The sequence below is a fragment of the Mytilus californianus genome, unplaced genomic scaffold (assembly GCF_021869535.1).
Source record: "Mytilus californianus isolate M0D057914Y unplaced genomic scaffold, xbMytCali1.0.p SCAF_9, whole genome shotgun sequence".
Classification (NCBI taxonomy): domain Eukaryota; kingdom Metazoa; phylum Mollusca; class Bivalvia; order Mytilida; family Mytilidae; genus Mytilus; species Mytilus californianus.
The window spans coordinates 83,843,492-83,856,038 of NW_026262745.1; the positions used below are offsets into that span (position 1 = coordinate 83,843,492).

The 12,547-nt window shown below is 41.1% G+C and overlaps 38 non-coding genes across 38 annotated transcripts; 19 read left to right on the top strand and 19 right to left on the bottom strand.

The window, feature by feature from the left end:
• Nucleotides 1-119: 119 nt before the first annotated feature.
• Nucleotides 120-192, bottom strand: Trnar-acg (transfer RNA arginine (anticodon ACG)). Its single transcript has one exon. It is a non-coding gene; the product is annotated as a tRNA-Arg (tRNA).
• A 262-nt stretch (nucleotides 193-454) lies between these two features.
• On the top strand, nucleotides 455-526 carry Trnad-guc (transfer RNA aspartic acid (anticodon GUC)). Its single transcript has one exon. It is a non-coding gene; the product is annotated as a tRNA-Asp (tRNA).
• A 253-nt stretch (nucleotides 527-779) lies between these two features.
• Nucleotides 780-852, bottom strand: Trnar-acg (transfer RNA arginine (anticodon ACG)). The gene has a single exon. It is a non-coding gene; the product is annotated as a tRNA-Arg (tRNA).
• A 262-nt stretch (nucleotides 853-1,114) lies between these two features.
• Trnad-guc (transfer RNA aspartic acid (anticodon GUC)) lies at nucleotides 1,115-1,186 on the top strand. Its single transcript has one exon. It is a non-coding gene; the product is annotated as a tRNA-Asp (tRNA).
• Nucleotides 1,187-1,439: 253 nt separating this feature from the next.
• On the bottom strand, nucleotides 1,440-1,512 carry Trnar-acg (transfer RNA arginine (anticodon ACG)). The gene has a single exon. It is a non-coding gene; the product is annotated as a tRNA-Arg (tRNA).
• Nucleotides 1,513-1,774: 262 nt separating this feature from the next.
• Nucleotides 1,775-1,846, top strand: Trnad-guc (transfer RNA aspartic acid (anticodon GUC)). Its single transcript has one exon. It is a non-coding gene; the product is annotated as a tRNA-Asp (tRNA).
• Nucleotides 1,847-2,099: 253 nt separating this feature from the next.
• On the bottom strand, nucleotides 2,100-2,172 carry Trnar-acg (transfer RNA arginine (anticodon ACG)). The gene has a single exon. It is a non-coding gene; the product is annotated as a tRNA-Arg (tRNA).
• A 262-nt stretch (nucleotides 2,173-2,434) lies between these two features.
• Nucleotides 2,435-2,506, top strand: Trnad-guc (transfer RNA aspartic acid (anticodon GUC)). The gene has a single exon. It is a non-coding gene; the product is annotated as a tRNA-Asp (tRNA).
• A 253-nt stretch (nucleotides 2,507-2,759) lies between these two features.
• Trnar-acg (transfer RNA arginine (anticodon ACG)) lies at nucleotides 2,760-2,832 on the bottom strand. Its single transcript has one exon. It is a non-coding gene; the product is annotated as a tRNA-Arg (tRNA).
• Nucleotides 2,833-3,094: 262 nt separating this feature from the next.
• On the top strand, nucleotides 3,095-3,166 carry Trnad-guc (transfer RNA aspartic acid (anticodon GUC)). Its single transcript has one exon. It is a non-coding gene; the product is annotated as a tRNA-Asp (tRNA).
• A 253-nt stretch (nucleotides 3,167-3,419) lies between these two features.
• On the bottom strand, nucleotides 3,420-3,492 carry Trnar-acg (transfer RNA arginine (anticodon ACG)). Its single transcript has one exon. It is a non-coding gene; the product is annotated as a tRNA-Arg (tRNA).
• Nucleotides 3,493-3,754: 262 nt separating this feature from the next.
• Nucleotides 3,755-3,826, top strand: Trnad-guc (transfer RNA aspartic acid (anticodon GUC)). The gene has a single exon. It is a non-coding gene; the product is annotated as a tRNA-Asp (tRNA).
• Nucleotides 3,827-4,079: 253 nt separating this feature from the next.
• Trnar-acg (transfer RNA arginine (anticodon ACG)) lies at nucleotides 4,080-4,152 on the bottom strand. Its single transcript has one exon. It is a non-coding gene; the product is annotated as a tRNA-Arg (tRNA).
• Nucleotides 4,153-4,414: 262 nt separating this feature from the next.
• Nucleotides 4,415-4,486, top strand: Trnad-guc (transfer RNA aspartic acid (anticodon GUC)). Its single transcript has one exon. It is a non-coding gene; the product is annotated as a tRNA-Asp (tRNA).
• A 253-nt stretch (nucleotides 4,487-4,739) lies between these two features.
• On the bottom strand, nucleotides 4,740-4,812 carry Trnar-acg (transfer RNA arginine (anticodon ACG)). Its single transcript has one exon. It is a non-coding gene; the product is annotated as a tRNA-Arg (tRNA).
• Nucleotides 4,813-5,074: 262 nt separating this feature from the next.
• On the top strand, nucleotides 5,075-5,146 carry Trnad-guc (transfer RNA aspartic acid (anticodon GUC)). The gene has a single exon. It is a non-coding gene; the product is annotated as a tRNA-Asp (tRNA).
• A 253-nt stretch (nucleotides 5,147-5,399) lies between these two features.
• Nucleotides 5,400-5,472, bottom strand: Trnar-acg (transfer RNA arginine (anticodon ACG)). Its single transcript has one exon. It is a non-coding gene; the product is annotated as a tRNA-Arg (tRNA).
• Nucleotides 5,473-5,734: 262 nt separating this feature from the next.
• Nucleotides 5,735-5,806, top strand: Trnad-guc (transfer RNA aspartic acid (anticodon GUC)). The gene has a single exon. It is a non-coding gene; the product is annotated as a tRNA-Asp (tRNA).
• A 253-nt stretch (nucleotides 5,807-6,059) lies between these two features.
• Nucleotides 6,060-6,132, bottom strand: Trnar-acg (transfer RNA arginine (anticodon ACG)). Its single transcript has one exon. It is a non-coding gene; the product is annotated as a tRNA-Arg (tRNA).
• Nucleotides 6,133-6,394: 262 nt separating this feature from the next.
• Nucleotides 6,395-6,466, top strand: Trnad-guc (transfer RNA aspartic acid (anticodon GUC)). Its single transcript has one exon. It is a non-coding gene; the product is annotated as a tRNA-Asp (tRNA).
• Nucleotides 6,467-6,719: 253 nt separating this feature from the next.
• On the bottom strand, nucleotides 6,720-6,792 carry Trnar-acg (transfer RNA arginine (anticodon ACG)). The gene has a single exon. It is a non-coding gene; the product is annotated as a tRNA-Arg (tRNA).
• A 262-nt stretch (nucleotides 6,793-7,054) lies between these two features.
• Nucleotides 7,055-7,126, top strand: Trnad-guc (transfer RNA aspartic acid (anticodon GUC)). Its single transcript has one exon. It is a non-coding gene; the product is annotated as a tRNA-Asp (tRNA).
• A 253-nt stretch (nucleotides 7,127-7,379) lies between these two features.
• Nucleotides 7,380-7,452, bottom strand: Trnar-acg (transfer RNA arginine (anticodon ACG)). The gene has a single exon. It is a non-coding gene; the product is annotated as a tRNA-Arg (tRNA).
• Nucleotides 7,453-7,714: 262 nt separating this feature from the next.
• On the top strand, nucleotides 7,715-7,786 carry Trnad-guc (transfer RNA aspartic acid (anticodon GUC)). Its single transcript has one exon. It is a non-coding gene; the product is annotated as a tRNA-Asp (tRNA).
• A 253-nt stretch (nucleotides 7,787-8,039) lies between these two features.
• Nucleotides 8,040-8,112, bottom strand: Trnar-acg (transfer RNA arginine (anticodon ACG)). The gene has a single exon. It is a non-coding gene; the product is annotated as a tRNA-Arg (tRNA).
• A 262-nt stretch (nucleotides 8,113-8,374) lies between these two features.
• Nucleotides 8,375-8,446, top strand: Trnad-guc (transfer RNA aspartic acid (anticodon GUC)). The gene has a single exon. It is a non-coding gene; the product is annotated as a tRNA-Asp (tRNA).
• Nucleotides 8,447-8,699: 253 nt separating this feature from the next.
• Nucleotides 8,700-8,772, bottom strand: Trnar-acg (transfer RNA arginine (anticodon ACG)). The gene has a single exon. It is a non-coding gene; the product is annotated as a tRNA-Arg (tRNA).
• Nucleotides 8,773-9,034: 262 nt separating this feature from the next.
• Nucleotides 9,035-9,106, top strand: Trnad-guc (transfer RNA aspartic acid (anticodon GUC)). Its single transcript has one exon. It is a non-coding gene; the product is annotated as a tRNA-Asp (tRNA).
• Nucleotides 9,107-9,359: 253 nt separating this feature from the next.
• Trnar-acg (transfer RNA arginine (anticodon ACG)) lies at nucleotides 9,360-9,432 on the bottom strand. Its single transcript has one exon. It is a non-coding gene; the product is annotated as a tRNA-Arg (tRNA).
• Nucleotides 9,433-9,694: 262 nt separating this feature from the next.
• Nucleotides 9,695-9,766, top strand: Trnad-guc (transfer RNA aspartic acid (anticodon GUC)). The gene has a single exon. It is a non-coding gene; the product is annotated as a tRNA-Asp (tRNA).
• Nucleotides 9,767-10,019: 253 nt separating this feature from the next.
• Nucleotides 10,020-10,092, bottom strand: Trnar-acg (transfer RNA arginine (anticodon ACG)). Its single transcript has one exon. It is a non-coding gene; the product is annotated as a tRNA-Arg (tRNA).
• Nucleotides 10,093-10,354: 262 nt separating this feature from the next.
• Trnad-guc (transfer RNA aspartic acid (anticodon GUC)) lies at nucleotides 10,355-10,426 on the top strand. Its single transcript has one exon. It is a non-coding gene; the product is annotated as a tRNA-Asp (tRNA).
• Nucleotides 10,427-10,679: 253 nt separating this feature from the next.
• Trnar-acg (transfer RNA arginine (anticodon ACG)) lies at nucleotides 10,680-10,752 on the bottom strand. Its single transcript has one exon. It is a non-coding gene; the product is annotated as a tRNA-Arg (tRNA).
• A 262-nt stretch (nucleotides 10,753-11,014) lies between these two features.
• Nucleotides 11,015-11,086, top strand: Trnad-guc (transfer RNA aspartic acid (anticodon GUC)). Its single transcript has one exon. It is a non-coding gene; the product is annotated as a tRNA-Asp (tRNA).
• Nucleotides 11,087-11,339: 253 nt separating this feature from the next.
• Nucleotides 11,340-11,412, bottom strand: Trnar-acg (transfer RNA arginine (anticodon ACG)). The gene has a single exon. It is a non-coding gene; the product is annotated as a tRNA-Arg (tRNA).
• A 262-nt stretch (nucleotides 11,413-11,674) lies between these two features.
• Nucleotides 11,675-11,746, top strand: Trnad-guc (transfer RNA aspartic acid (anticodon GUC)). Its single transcript has one exon. It is a non-coding gene; the product is annotated as a tRNA-Asp (tRNA).
• Nucleotides 11,747-11,999: 253 nt separating this feature from the next.
• On the bottom strand, nucleotides 12,000-12,072 carry Trnar-acg (transfer RNA arginine (anticodon ACG)). Its single transcript has one exon. It is a non-coding gene; the product is annotated as a tRNA-Arg (tRNA).
• Nucleotides 12,073-12,334: 262 nt separating this feature from the next.
• Trnad-guc (transfer RNA aspartic acid (anticodon GUC)) lies at nucleotides 12,335-12,406 on the top strand. Its single transcript has one exon. It is a non-coding gene; the product is annotated as a tRNA-Asp (tRNA).
• The last annotated feature ends 141 nt before the right edge of the window (nucleotides 12,407-12,547 follow it).

Sequence of the window (12,547 nt, forward strand, 5' to 3'; positions counted from 1 at the left end):
TTTCAGTCTAATCTGTTCAGACATTTCTTTTTAATGCAACTTCTAACTGCTCACTATATCAGATACTATATATACTTGCTTCAAAAGGGTGTGTTAAAAAGCATTGACAAAAAACTTTCCGAGCCTGCCAGGATTCGAACCTGGAATCTTCTGATCCGTAGTCAGACGCGTTATCCGTTGCGCCACAGGCCCTTAGACGCTCTTCTCCCTATTTTACTGTTTATACCTTTGACTCTCCGTGTCGTCTACATTGCTATCTTGCATAGCCTTTTCCATCGCCTATGTATAAGTCACAGAATCAAACTGTTTCTGCAAATAACACTCCAATTTGATATGATGCACGCTTATTTCTCTCAGTTGAGGGAGGCGGGAAAACTAGCTTTTCTGGCTTTTTTTGGTTGTTAATTTCTAAAGTTTAGCTTTATCTGTTAAAAATTGGGCACTTATCATCAAGTCCTCGGTAGTATAGTGGTTAGTATCCCCGCCTGTCACGCGGGAGACCGGGGTTCGATTCCCCGCCGGGGAGGACATTATTTTTGTTGTATCCTTCTAATATGTTTGATAAAAAGGTTATTGGCATGCAGTCACAACATATGTGCCAAGAAAATATTCCATCAAAACCCCGGCAATCATTTCAAGCTGTTTCTGACGTTTGGTTGCTTTCAGTCTAATCTGTTCAGACATTTCTTTTTAATGCAACTTCTAACTGCTCACTATATCAGATACTATATATACTTGCTTCAAAAGGGTGTGTTAAAAAGCATTGACAAAAAACTTTCCGAGCCTGCCAGGATTCGAACCTGGAATCTTCTGATCCGTAGTCAGACGCGTTATCCGTTGCGCCACAGGCCCTTAGACGCTCTTCTCCCTATTTTACTGTTTATACCTTTGACTCTCCGTGTCGTCTACATTGCTATCTTGCATAGCCTTTTCCATCGCCTATGTATAAGTCACAGAATCAAACTGTTTCTGCAAATAACACTCCAATTTGATATGATGCACGCTTATTTCTCTCAGTTGAGGGAGGCGGGAAAACTAGCTTTTCTGGCTTTTTTTGGTTGTTAATTTCTAAAGTTTAGCTTTATCTGTTAAAAATTGGGCACTTATCATCAAGTCCTCGGTAGTATAGTGGTTAGTATCCCCGCCTGTCACGCGGGAGACCGGGGTTCGATTCCCCGCCGGGGAGGACATTATTTTTGTTGTATCCTTCTAATATGTTTGATAAAAAGGTTATTGGCATGCAGTCACAACATATGTGCCAAGAAAATATTCCATCAAAACCCCGGCAATCATTTCAAGCTGTTTCTGACGTTTGGTTGCTTTCAGTCTAATCTGTTCAGACATTTCTTTTTAATGCAACTTCTAACTGCTCACTATATCAGATACTATATATACTTGCTTCAAAAGGGTGTGTTAAAAAGCATTGACAAAAAACTTTCCGAGCCTGCCAGGATTCGAACCTGGAATCTTCTGATCCGTAGTCAGACGCGTTATCCGTTGCGCCACAGGCCCTTAGACGCTCTTCTCCCTATTTTACTGTTTATACCTTTGACTCTCCGTGTCGTCTACATTGCTATCTTGCATAGCCTTTTCCATCGCCTATGTATAAGTCACAGAATCAAACTGTTTCTGCAAATAACACTCCAATTTGATATGATGCACGCTTATTTCTCTCAGTTGAGGGAGGCGGGAAAACTAGCTTTTCTGGCTTTTTTTGGTTGTTAATTTCTAAAGTTTAGCTTTATCTGTTAAAAATTGGGCACTTATCATCAAGTCCTCGGTAGTATAGTGGTTAGTATCCCCGCCTGTCACGCGGGAGACCGGGGTTCGATTCCCCGCCGGGGAGGACATTATTTTTGTTGTATCCTTCTAATATGTTTGATAAAAAGGTTATTGGCATGCAGTCACAACATATGTGCCAAGAAAATATTCCATCAAAACCCCGGCAATCATTTCAAGCTGTTTCTGACGTTTGGTTGCTTTCAGTCTAATCTGTTCAGACATTTCTTTTTAATGCAACTTCTAACTGCTCACTATATCAGATACTATATATACTTGCTTCAAAAGGGTGTGTTAAAAAGCATTGACAAAAAACTTTCCGAGCCTGCCAGGATTCGAACCTGGAATCTTCTGATCCGTAGTCAGACGCGTTATCCGTTGCGCCACAGGCCCTTAGACGCTCTTCTCCCTATTTTACTGTTTATACCTTTGACTCTCCGTGTCGTCTACATTGCTATCTTGCATAGCCTTTTCCATCGCCTATGTATAAGTCACAGAATCAAACTGTTTCTGCAAATAACACTCCAATTTGATATGATGCACGCTTATTTCTCTCAGTTGAGGGAGGCGGGAAAACTAGCTTTTCTGGCTTTTTTTGGTTGTTAATTTCTAAAGTTTAGCTTTATCTGTTAAAAATTGGGCACTTATCATCAAGTCCTCGGTAGTATAGTGGTTAGTATCCCCGCCTGTCACGCGGGAGACCGGGGTTCGATTCCCCGCCGGGGAGGACATTATTTTTGTTGTATCCTTCTAATATGTTTGATAAAAAGGTTATTGGCATGCAGTCACAACATATGTGCCAAGAAAATATTCCATCAAAACCCCGGCAATCATTTCAAGCTGTTTCTGACGTTTGGTTGCTTTCAGTCTAATCTGTTCAGACATTTCTTTTTAATGCAACTTCTAACTGCTCACTATATCAGATACTATATATACTTGCTTCAAAAGGGTGTGTTAAAAAGCATTGACAAAAAACTTTCCGAGCCTGCCAGGATTCGAACCTGGAATCTTCTGATCCGTAGTCAGACGCGTTATCCGTTGCGCCACAGGCCCTTAGACGCTCTTCTCCCTATTTTACTGTTTATACCTTTGACTCTCCGTGTCGTCTACATTGCTATCTTGCATAGCCTTTTCCATCGCCTATGTATAAGTCACAGAATCAAACTGTTTCTGCAAATAACACTCCAATTTGATATGATGCACGCTTATTTCTCTCAGTTGAGGGAGGCGGGAAAACTAGCTTTTCTGGCTTTTTTTGGTTGTTAATTTCTAAAGTTTAGCTTTATCTGTTAAAAATTGGGCACTTATCATCAAGTCCTCGGTAGTATAGTGGTTAGTATCCCCGCCTGTCACGCGGGAGACCGGGGTTCGATTCCCCGCCGGGGAGGACATTATTTTTGTTGTATCCTTCTAATATGTTTGATAAAAAGGTTATTGGCATGCAGTCACAACATATGTGCCAAGAAAATATTCCATCAAAACCCCGGCAATCATTTCAAGCTGTTTCTGACGTTTGGTTGCTTTCAGTCTAATCTGTTCAGACATTTCTTTTTAATGCAACTTCTAACTGCTCACTATATCAGATACTATATATACTTGCTTCAAAAGGGTGTGTTAAAAAGCATTGACAAAAAACTTTCCGAGCCTGCCAGGATTCGAACCTGGAATCTTCTGATCCGTAGTCAGACGCGTTATCCGTTGCGCCACAGGCCCTTAGACGCTCTTCTCCCTATTTTACTGTTTATACCTTTGACTCTCCGTGTCGTCTACATTGCTATCTTGCATAGCCTTTTCCATCGCCTATGTATAAGTCACAGAATCAAACTGTTTCTGCAAATAACACTCCAATTTGATATGATGCACGCTTATTTCTCTCAGTTGAGGGAGGCGGGAAAACTAGCTTTTCTGGCTTTTTTTGGTTGTTAATTTCTAAAGTTTAGCTTTATCTGTTAAAAATTGGGCACTTATCATCAAGTCCTCGGTAGTATAGTGGTTAGTATCCCCGCCTGTCACGCGGGAGACCGGGGTTCGATTCCCCGCCGGGGAGGACATTATTTTTGTTGTATCCTTCTAATATGTTTGATAAAAAGGTTATTGGCATGCAGTCACAACATATGTGCCAAGAAAATATTCCATCAAAACCCCGGCAATCATTTCAAGCTGTTTCTGACGTTTGGTTGCTTTCAGTCTAATCTGTTCAGACATTTCTTTTTAATGCAACTTCTAACTGCTCACTATATCAGATACTATATATACTTGCTTCAAAAGGGTGTGTTAAAAAGCATTGACAAAAAACTTTCCGAGCCTGCCAGGATTCGAACCTGGAATCTTCTGATCCGTAGTCAGACGCGTTATCCGTTGCGCCACAGGCCCTTAGACGCTCTTCTCCCTATTTTACTGTTTATACCTTTGACTCTCCGTGTCGTCTACATTGCTATCTTGCATAGCCTTTTCCATCGCCTATGTATAAGTCACAGAATCAAACTGTTTCTGCAAATAACACTCCAATTTGATATGATGCACGCTTATTTCTCTCAGTTGAGGGAGGCGGGAAAACTAGCTTTTCTGGCTTTTTTTGGTTGTTAATTTCTAAAGTTTAGCTTTATCTGTTAAAAATTGGGCACTTATCATCAAGTCCTCGGTAGTATAGTGGTTAGTATCCCCGCCTGTCACGCGGGAGACCGGGGTTCGATTCCCCGCCGGGGAGGACATTATTTTTGTTGTATCCTTCTAATATGTTTGATAAAAAGGTTATTGGCATGCAGTCACAACATATGTGCCAAGAAAATATTCCATCAAAACCCCGGCAATCATTTCAAGCTGTTTCTGACGTTTGGTTGCTTTCAGTCTAATCTGTTCAGACATTTCTTTTTAATGCAACTTCTAACTGCTCACTATATCAGATACTATATATACTTGCTTCAAAAGGGTGTGTTAAAAAGCATTGACAAAAAACTTTCCGAGCCTGCCAGGATTCGAACCTGGAATCTTCTGATCCGTAGTCAGACGCGTTATCCGTTGCGCCACAGGCCCTTAGACGCTCTTCTCCCTATTTTACTGTTTATACCTTTGACTCTCCGTGTCGTCTACATTGCTATCTTGCATAGCCTTTTCCATCGCCTATGTATAAGTCACAGAATCAAACTGTTTCTGCAAATAACACTCCAATTTGATATGATGCACGCTTATTTCTCTCAGTTGAGGGAGGCGGGAAAACTAGCTTTTCTGGCTTTTTTTGGTTGTTAATTTCTAAAGTTTAGCTTTATCTGTTAAAAATTGGGCACTTATCATCAAGTCCTCGGTAGTATAGTGGTTAGTATCCCCGCCTGTCACGCGGGAGACCGGGGTTCGATTCCCCGCCGGGGAGGACATTATTTTTGTTGTATCCTTCTAATATGTTTGATAAAAAGGTTATTGGCATGCAGTCACAACATATGTGCCAAGAAAATATTCCATCAAAACCCCGGCAATCATTTCAAGCTGTTTCTGACGTTTGGTTGCTTTCAGTCTAATCTGTTCAGACATTTCTTTTTAATGCAACTTCTAACTGCTCACTATATCAGATACTATATATACTTGCTTCAAAAGGGTGTGTTAAAAAGCATTGACAAAAAACTTTCCGAGCCTGCCAGGATTCGAACCTGGAATCTTCTGATCCGTAGTCAGACGCGTTATCCGTTGCGCCACAGGCCCTTAGACGCTCTTCTCCCTATTTTACTGTTTATACCTTTGACTCTCCGTGTCGTCTACATTGCTATCTTGCATAGCCTTTTCCATCGCCTATGTATAAGTCACAGAATCAAACTGTTTCTGCAAATAACACTCCAATTTGATATGATGCACGCTTATTTCTCTCAGTTGAGGGAGGCGGGAAAACTAGCTTTTCTGGCTTTTTTTGGTTGTTAATTTCTAAAGTTTAGCTTTATCTGTTAAAAATTGGGCACTTATCATCAAGTCCTCGGTAGTATAGTGGTTAGTATCCCCGCCTGTCACGCGGGAGACCGGGGTTCGATTCCCCGCCGGGGAGGACATTATTTTTGTTGTATCCTTCTAATATGTTTGATAAAAAGGTTATTGGCATGCAGTCACAACATATGTGCCAAGAAAATATTCCATCAAAACCCCGGCAATCATTGCAAGCTGTTTCTGACGTTTGGTTGCTTTCAGTCTAATCTGTTCAGACATTTCTTTTTAATGCAACTTCTAACTGCTCACTATATCAGATACTATATATACTTGCTTCAAAAGGGTGTGTTAAAAAGCATTGACAAAAAACTTTCCGAGCCTGCCAGGATTCGAACCTGGAATCTTCTGATCCGTAGTCAGACGCGTTATCCGTTGCGCCACAGGCCCTTAGACGCTCTTCTCCCTATTTTACTGTTTATACCTTTGACTCTCCGTGTCGTCTACATTGCTATCTTGCATAGCCTTTTCCATCGCCTATGTATAAGTCACAGAATCAAACTGTTTCTGCAAATAACACTCCAATTTGATATGATGCACGCTTATTTCTCTCAGTTGAGGGAGGCGGGAAAACTAGCTTTTCTGGCTTTTTTTGGTTGTTAATTTCTAAAGTTTAGCTTTATCTGTTAAAAATTGGGCACTTATCATCAAGTCCTCGGTAGTATAGTGGTTAGTATCCCCGCCTGTCACGCGGGAGACCGGGGTTCGATTCCCCGCCGGGGAGGACATTATTTTTGTTGTATCCTTCTAATATGTTTGATAAAAAGGTTATTGGCATGCAGTCACAACATATGTGCCAAGAAAATATTCCATCAAAACCCCGGCAATCATTTCAAGCTGTTTCTGACGTTTGGTTGCTTTCAGTCTAATCTGTTCAGACATTTCTTTTTAATGCAACTTCTAACTGCTCACTATATCAGATACTATATATACTTGCTTCAAAAGGGTGTGTTAAAAAGCATTGACAAAAAACTTTCCGAGCCTGCCAGGATTCGAACCTGGAATCTTCTGATCCGTAGTCAGACGCGTTATCCGTTGCGCCACAGGCCCTTAGACGCTCTTCTCCCTATTTTACTGTTTATACCTTTGACTCTCCGTGTCGTCTACATTGCTATCTTGCATAGCCTTTTCCATCGCCTATGTATAAGTCACAGAATCAAACTGTTTCTGCAAATAACACTCCAATTTGATATGATGCACGCTTATTTCTCTCAGTTGAGGGAGGCGGGAAAACTAGCTTTTCTGGCTTTTTTTGGTTGTTAATTTCTAAAGTTTAGCTTTATCTGTTAAAAATTGGGCACTTATCATCAAGTCCTCGGTAGTATAGTGGTTAGTATCCCCGCCTGTCACGCGGGAGACCGGGGTTCGATTCCCCGCCGGGGAGGACATTATTTTTGTTGTATCCTTCTAATATGTTTGATAAAAAGGTTATTGGCATGCAGTCACAACATATGTGCCAAGAAAATATTCCATCAAAACCCCGGCAATCATTTCAAGCTGTTTCTGACGTTTGGTTGCTTTCAGTCTAATCTGTTCAGACATTTCTTTTTAATGCAACTTCTAACTGCTCACTATATCAGATACTATATATACTTGCTTCAAAAGGGTGTGTTAAAAAGCATTGACAAAAAACTTTCCGAGCCTGCCAGGATTCGAACCTGGAATCTTCTGATCCGTAGTCAGACGCGTTATCCGTTGCGCCACAGGCCCTTAGACGCTCTTCTCCCTATTTTACTGTTTATACCTTTGACTCTCCGTGTCGTCTACATTGCTATCTTGCATAGCCTTTTCCATCGCCTATGTATAAGTCACAGAATCAAACTGTTTCTGCAAATAACACTCCAATTTGATATGATGCACGCTTATTTCTCTCAGTTGAGGGAGGCGGGAAAACTAGCTTTTCTGGCTTTTTTTGGTTGTTAATTTCTAAAGTTTAGCTTTATCTGTTAAAAATTGGGCACTTATCATCAAGTCCTCGGTAGTATAGTGGTTAGTATCCCCGCCTGTCACGCGGGAGACCGGGGTTCGATTCCCCGCCGGGGAGGACATTATTTTTGTTGTATCCTTCTAATATGTTTGATAAAAAGGTTATTGGCATGCAGTCACAACATATGTGCCAAGAAAATATTCCATCAAAACCCCGGCAATCATTTCAAGCTGTTTCTGACGTTTGGTTGCTTTCAGTCTAATCTGTTCAGACATTTCTTTTTAATGCAACTTCTAACTGCTCACTATATCAGATACTATATATACTTGCTTCAAAAGGGTGTGTTAAAAAGCATTGACAAAAAACTTTCCGAGCCTGCCAGGATTCGAACCTGGAATCTTCTGATCCGTAGTCAGACGCGTTATCCGTTGCGCCACAGGCCCTTAGACGCTCTTCTCCCTATTTTACTGTTTATACCTTTGACTCTCCGTGTCGTCTACATTGCTATCTTGCATAGCCTTTTCCATCGCCTATGTATAAGTCACAGAATCAAACTGTTTCTGCAAATAACACTCCAATTTGATATGATGCACGCTTATTTCTCTCAGTTGAGGGAGGCGGGAAAACTAGCTTTTCTGGCTTTTTTTGGTTGTTAATTTCTAAAGTTTAGCTTTATCTGTTAAAAATTGGGCACTTATCATCAAGTCCTCGGTAGTATAGTGGTTAGTATCCCCGCCTGTCACGCGGGAGACCGGGGTTCGATTCCCCGCCGGGGAGGACATTATTTTTGTTGTATCCTTCTAATATGTTTGATAAAAAGGTTATTGGCATGCAGTCACAACATATGTGCCAAGAAAATATTCCATCAAAACCCCGGCAATCATTTCAAGCTGTTTCTGACGTTTGGTTGCTTTCAGTCTAATCTGTTCAGACATTTCTTTTTAATGCAACTTCTAACTGCTCACTATATCAGATACTATATATACTTGCTTCAAAAGGGTGTGTTAAAAAGCATTGACAAAAAACTTTCCGAGCCTGCCAGGATTCGAACCTGGAATCTTCTGATCCGTAGTCAGACGCGTTATCCGTTGCGCCACAGGCCCTTAGACGCTCTTCTCCCTATTTTACTGTTTATACCTTTGACTCTCCGTGTCGTCTACATTGCTATCTTGCATAGCCTTTTCCATCGCCTATGTATAAGTCACAGAATCAAACTGTTTCTGCAAATAACACTCCAATTTGATATGATGCACGCTTATTTCTCTCAGTTGAGGGAGGCGGGAAAACTAGCTTTTCTGGCTTTTTTTGGTTGTTAATTTCTAAAGTTTAGCTTTATCTGTTAAAAATTGGGCACTTATCATCAAGTCCTCGGTAGTATAGTGGTTAGTATCCCCGCCTGTCACGCGGGAGACCGGGGTTCGATTCCCCGCCGGGGAGGACATTATTTTTGTTGTATCCTTCTAATATGTTTGATAAAAAGGTTATTGGCATGCAGTCACAACATATGTGCCAAGAAAATATTCCATCAAAACCCCGGCAATCATTTCAAGCTGTTTCTGACGTTTGGTTGCTTTCAGTCTAATCTGTTCAGACATTTCTTTTTAATGCAACTTCTAACTGCTCACTATATCAGATACTATATATACTTGCTTCAAAAGGGTGTGTTAAAAAGCATTGACAAAAAACTTTCCGAGCCTGCCAGGATTCGAACCTGGAATCTTCTGATCCGTAGTCAGACGCGTTATCCGTTGCGCCACAGGCCCTTAGACGCTCTTCTCCCTATTTTACTGTTTATACCTTTGACTCTCCGTGTCGTCTACATTGCTATCTTGCATAGCCTTTTCCATCGCCTATGTATAAGTCACAGAATCAAACTGTTTCTGCAAATAACACTCCAATTTGATATGATGCACGCTTATTTCTCTCAGTTGAGGGAGGCGGGAAAACTAGCTTTTCTGGCTTTTTTTGGTTGTTAATTTCTAAAGTTTAGCTTTATCTGTTAAAAATTGGGCACTTATCATCAAGTCCTCGGTAGTATAGTGGTTAGTATCCCCGCCTGTCACGCGGGAGACCGGGGTTCGATTCCCCGCCGGGGAGGACATTATTTTTGTTGTATCCTTCTAATATGTTTGATAAAAAGGTTATTGGCATGCAGTCACAACATATGTGCCAAGAAAATATTCCATCAAAACCCCGGCAATCATTTCAAGCTGTTTCTGACGTTTGGTTGCTTTCAGTCTAATCTGTTCAGACATTTCTTTTTAATGCAACTTCTAACTGCTCACTATATCAGATACTATATATACTTGCTTCAAAAGGGTGTGTTAAAAAGCATTGACAAAAAACTTTCCGAGCCTGCCAGGATTCGAACCTGGAATCTTCTGATCCGTAGTCAGACGCGTTATCCGTTGCGCCACAGGCCCTTAGACGCTCTTCTCCCTATTTTACTGTTTATACCTTTGACTCTCCGTGTCGTCTACATTGCTATCTTGCATAGCCTTTTCCATCGCCTATGTATAAGTCACAGAATCAAACTGTTTCTGCAAATAACACTCCAATTTGATATGATGCACGCTTATTTCTCTCAGTTGAGGGAGGCGGGAAAACTAGCTTTTCTGGCTTTTTTTGGTTGTTAATTTCTAAAGTTTAGCTTTATCTGTTAAAAATTGGGCACTTATCATCAAGTCCTCGGTAGTATAGTGGTTAGTATCCCCGCCTGTCACGCGGGAGACCGGGGTTCGATTCCCCGCCGGGGAGGACATTATTTTTGTTGTATCCTTCTAATATGTTTGATAAAAAGGTTATTGGCATGCAGTCACAACATATGTGCCAAGAAAATATTCCATCAAAACCCCGGCAATCATTTCAAGCTGTTTCTGACGTTTGGTTGCTTTCAGTCTAATCTGTTCAGACATTTCTTTTTAATGCAACTTCTAACTGCTCACTATATCAGATACTATATATACTTGCTTCAAAAGGGTGTGTTAAAAAGCATTGACAAAAAACTTTCCGAGCCTGCCAGGATTCGAACCTGGAATCTTCTGATCCGTAGTCAGACGCGTTATCCGTTGCGCCACAGGCCCTTAGACGCTCTTCTCCCTATTTTACTGTTTATACCTTTGACTCTCCGTGTCGTCTACATTGCTATCTTGCATAGCCTTTTCCATCGCCTATGTATAAGTCACAGAATCAAACTGTTTCTGCAAATAACACTCCAATTTGATATGATGCACGCTTATTTCTCTCAGTTGAGGGAGGCGGGAAAACTAGCTTTTCTGGCTTTTTTTGGTTGTTAATTTCTAAAGTTTAGCTTTATCTGTTAAAAATTGGGCACTTATCATCAAGTCCTCGGTAGTATAGTGGTTAGTATCCCCGCCTGTCACGCGGGAGACCGGGGTTCGATTCCCCGCCGGGGAGGACATTATTTTTGTTGTATCCTTCTAATATGTTTGATAAAAAGGTTATTGGCATGCAGTCACAACATATGTGCCAAGAAAATATTCCATCAAAACCCCGGCAATCATTGCAAGCTGTTTCTGACGTTTGGTTGCTTTCAGTCTAATCTGTTCAGACATTTCTTTTTAATGCAACTTCTAACTGCTCACTATATCAGATACTATATATACTTGCTTCAAAAGGGTGTGTTAAAAAGCATTGACAAAAAACTTTCCGAGCCTGCCAGGATTCGAACCTGGAATCTTCTGATCCGTAGTCAGACGCGTTATCCGTTGCGCCACAGGCCCTTAGACGCTCTTCTCCCTATTTTACTGTTTATACCTTTGACTCTCCGTGTCGTCTACATTGCTATCTTGCATAGCCTTTTCCATCGCCTATGTATAAGTCACAGAATCAAACTGTTTCTGCAAATAACACTCCAATTTGATATGATGCACGCTTATTTCTCTCAGTTGAGGGAGGCGGGAAAACTAGCTTTTCTGGCTTTTTTTGGTTGTTAATTTCTAAAGTTTAGCTTTATCTGTTAAAAATTGGGCACTTATCATCAAGTCCTCGGTAGTATAGTGGTTAGTATCCCCGCCTGTCACGCGGGAGACCGGGGTTCGATTCCCCGCCGGGGAGGACATTATTTTTGTTGTATCCTTCTAATATGTTTGATAAAAAGGTTATTGGCATGCAGTCACAACATATGTGCCAAGAAAATATTCCATCAAAACCCCGGCAATCATTTCAAGCTGTTTCTGACGTTTGGTTGCTTTCAGTCTAATCTGTTCAGACATTTCTTTTTAATGCAACTTCTAACTGCTCACTATATCAGATACTATATATACTTGCTTCAAAAGGGTGTGTTAAAAAGCATTGACAAAAAACTTTCCGAGCCTGCCAGGATTCGAACCTGGAATCTTCTGATCCGTAGTCAGACGCGTTATCCGTTGCGCCACAGGCCCTTAGACGCTCTTCTCCCTATTTTACTGTTTATACCTTTGACTCTCCGTGTCGTCTACATTGCTATCTTGCATAGCCTTTTCCATCGCCTATGTATAAGTCACAGAATCAAACTGTTTCTGCAAATAACACTCCAATTTGATATGATGCACGCTTATTTCTCTCAGTTGAGGGAGGCGGGAAAACTAGCTTTTCTGGCTTTTTTTGGTTGTTAATTTCTAAAGTTTAGCTTTATCTGTTAAAAATTGGGCACTTATCATCAAGTCCTCGGTAGTATAGTGGTTAGTATCCCCGCCTGTCACGCGGGAGACCGGGGTTCGATTCCCCGCCGGGGAGGACATTATTTTTGTTGTATCCTTCTAATATGTTTGATAAAAAGGTTATTGGCATGCAGTCACAACATATGTGCCAAGAAAATATTCCATCAAAACCCCGGCAATCATTTCAAGCTGTTTCTGACGTTTGGTTGCTTTCAGT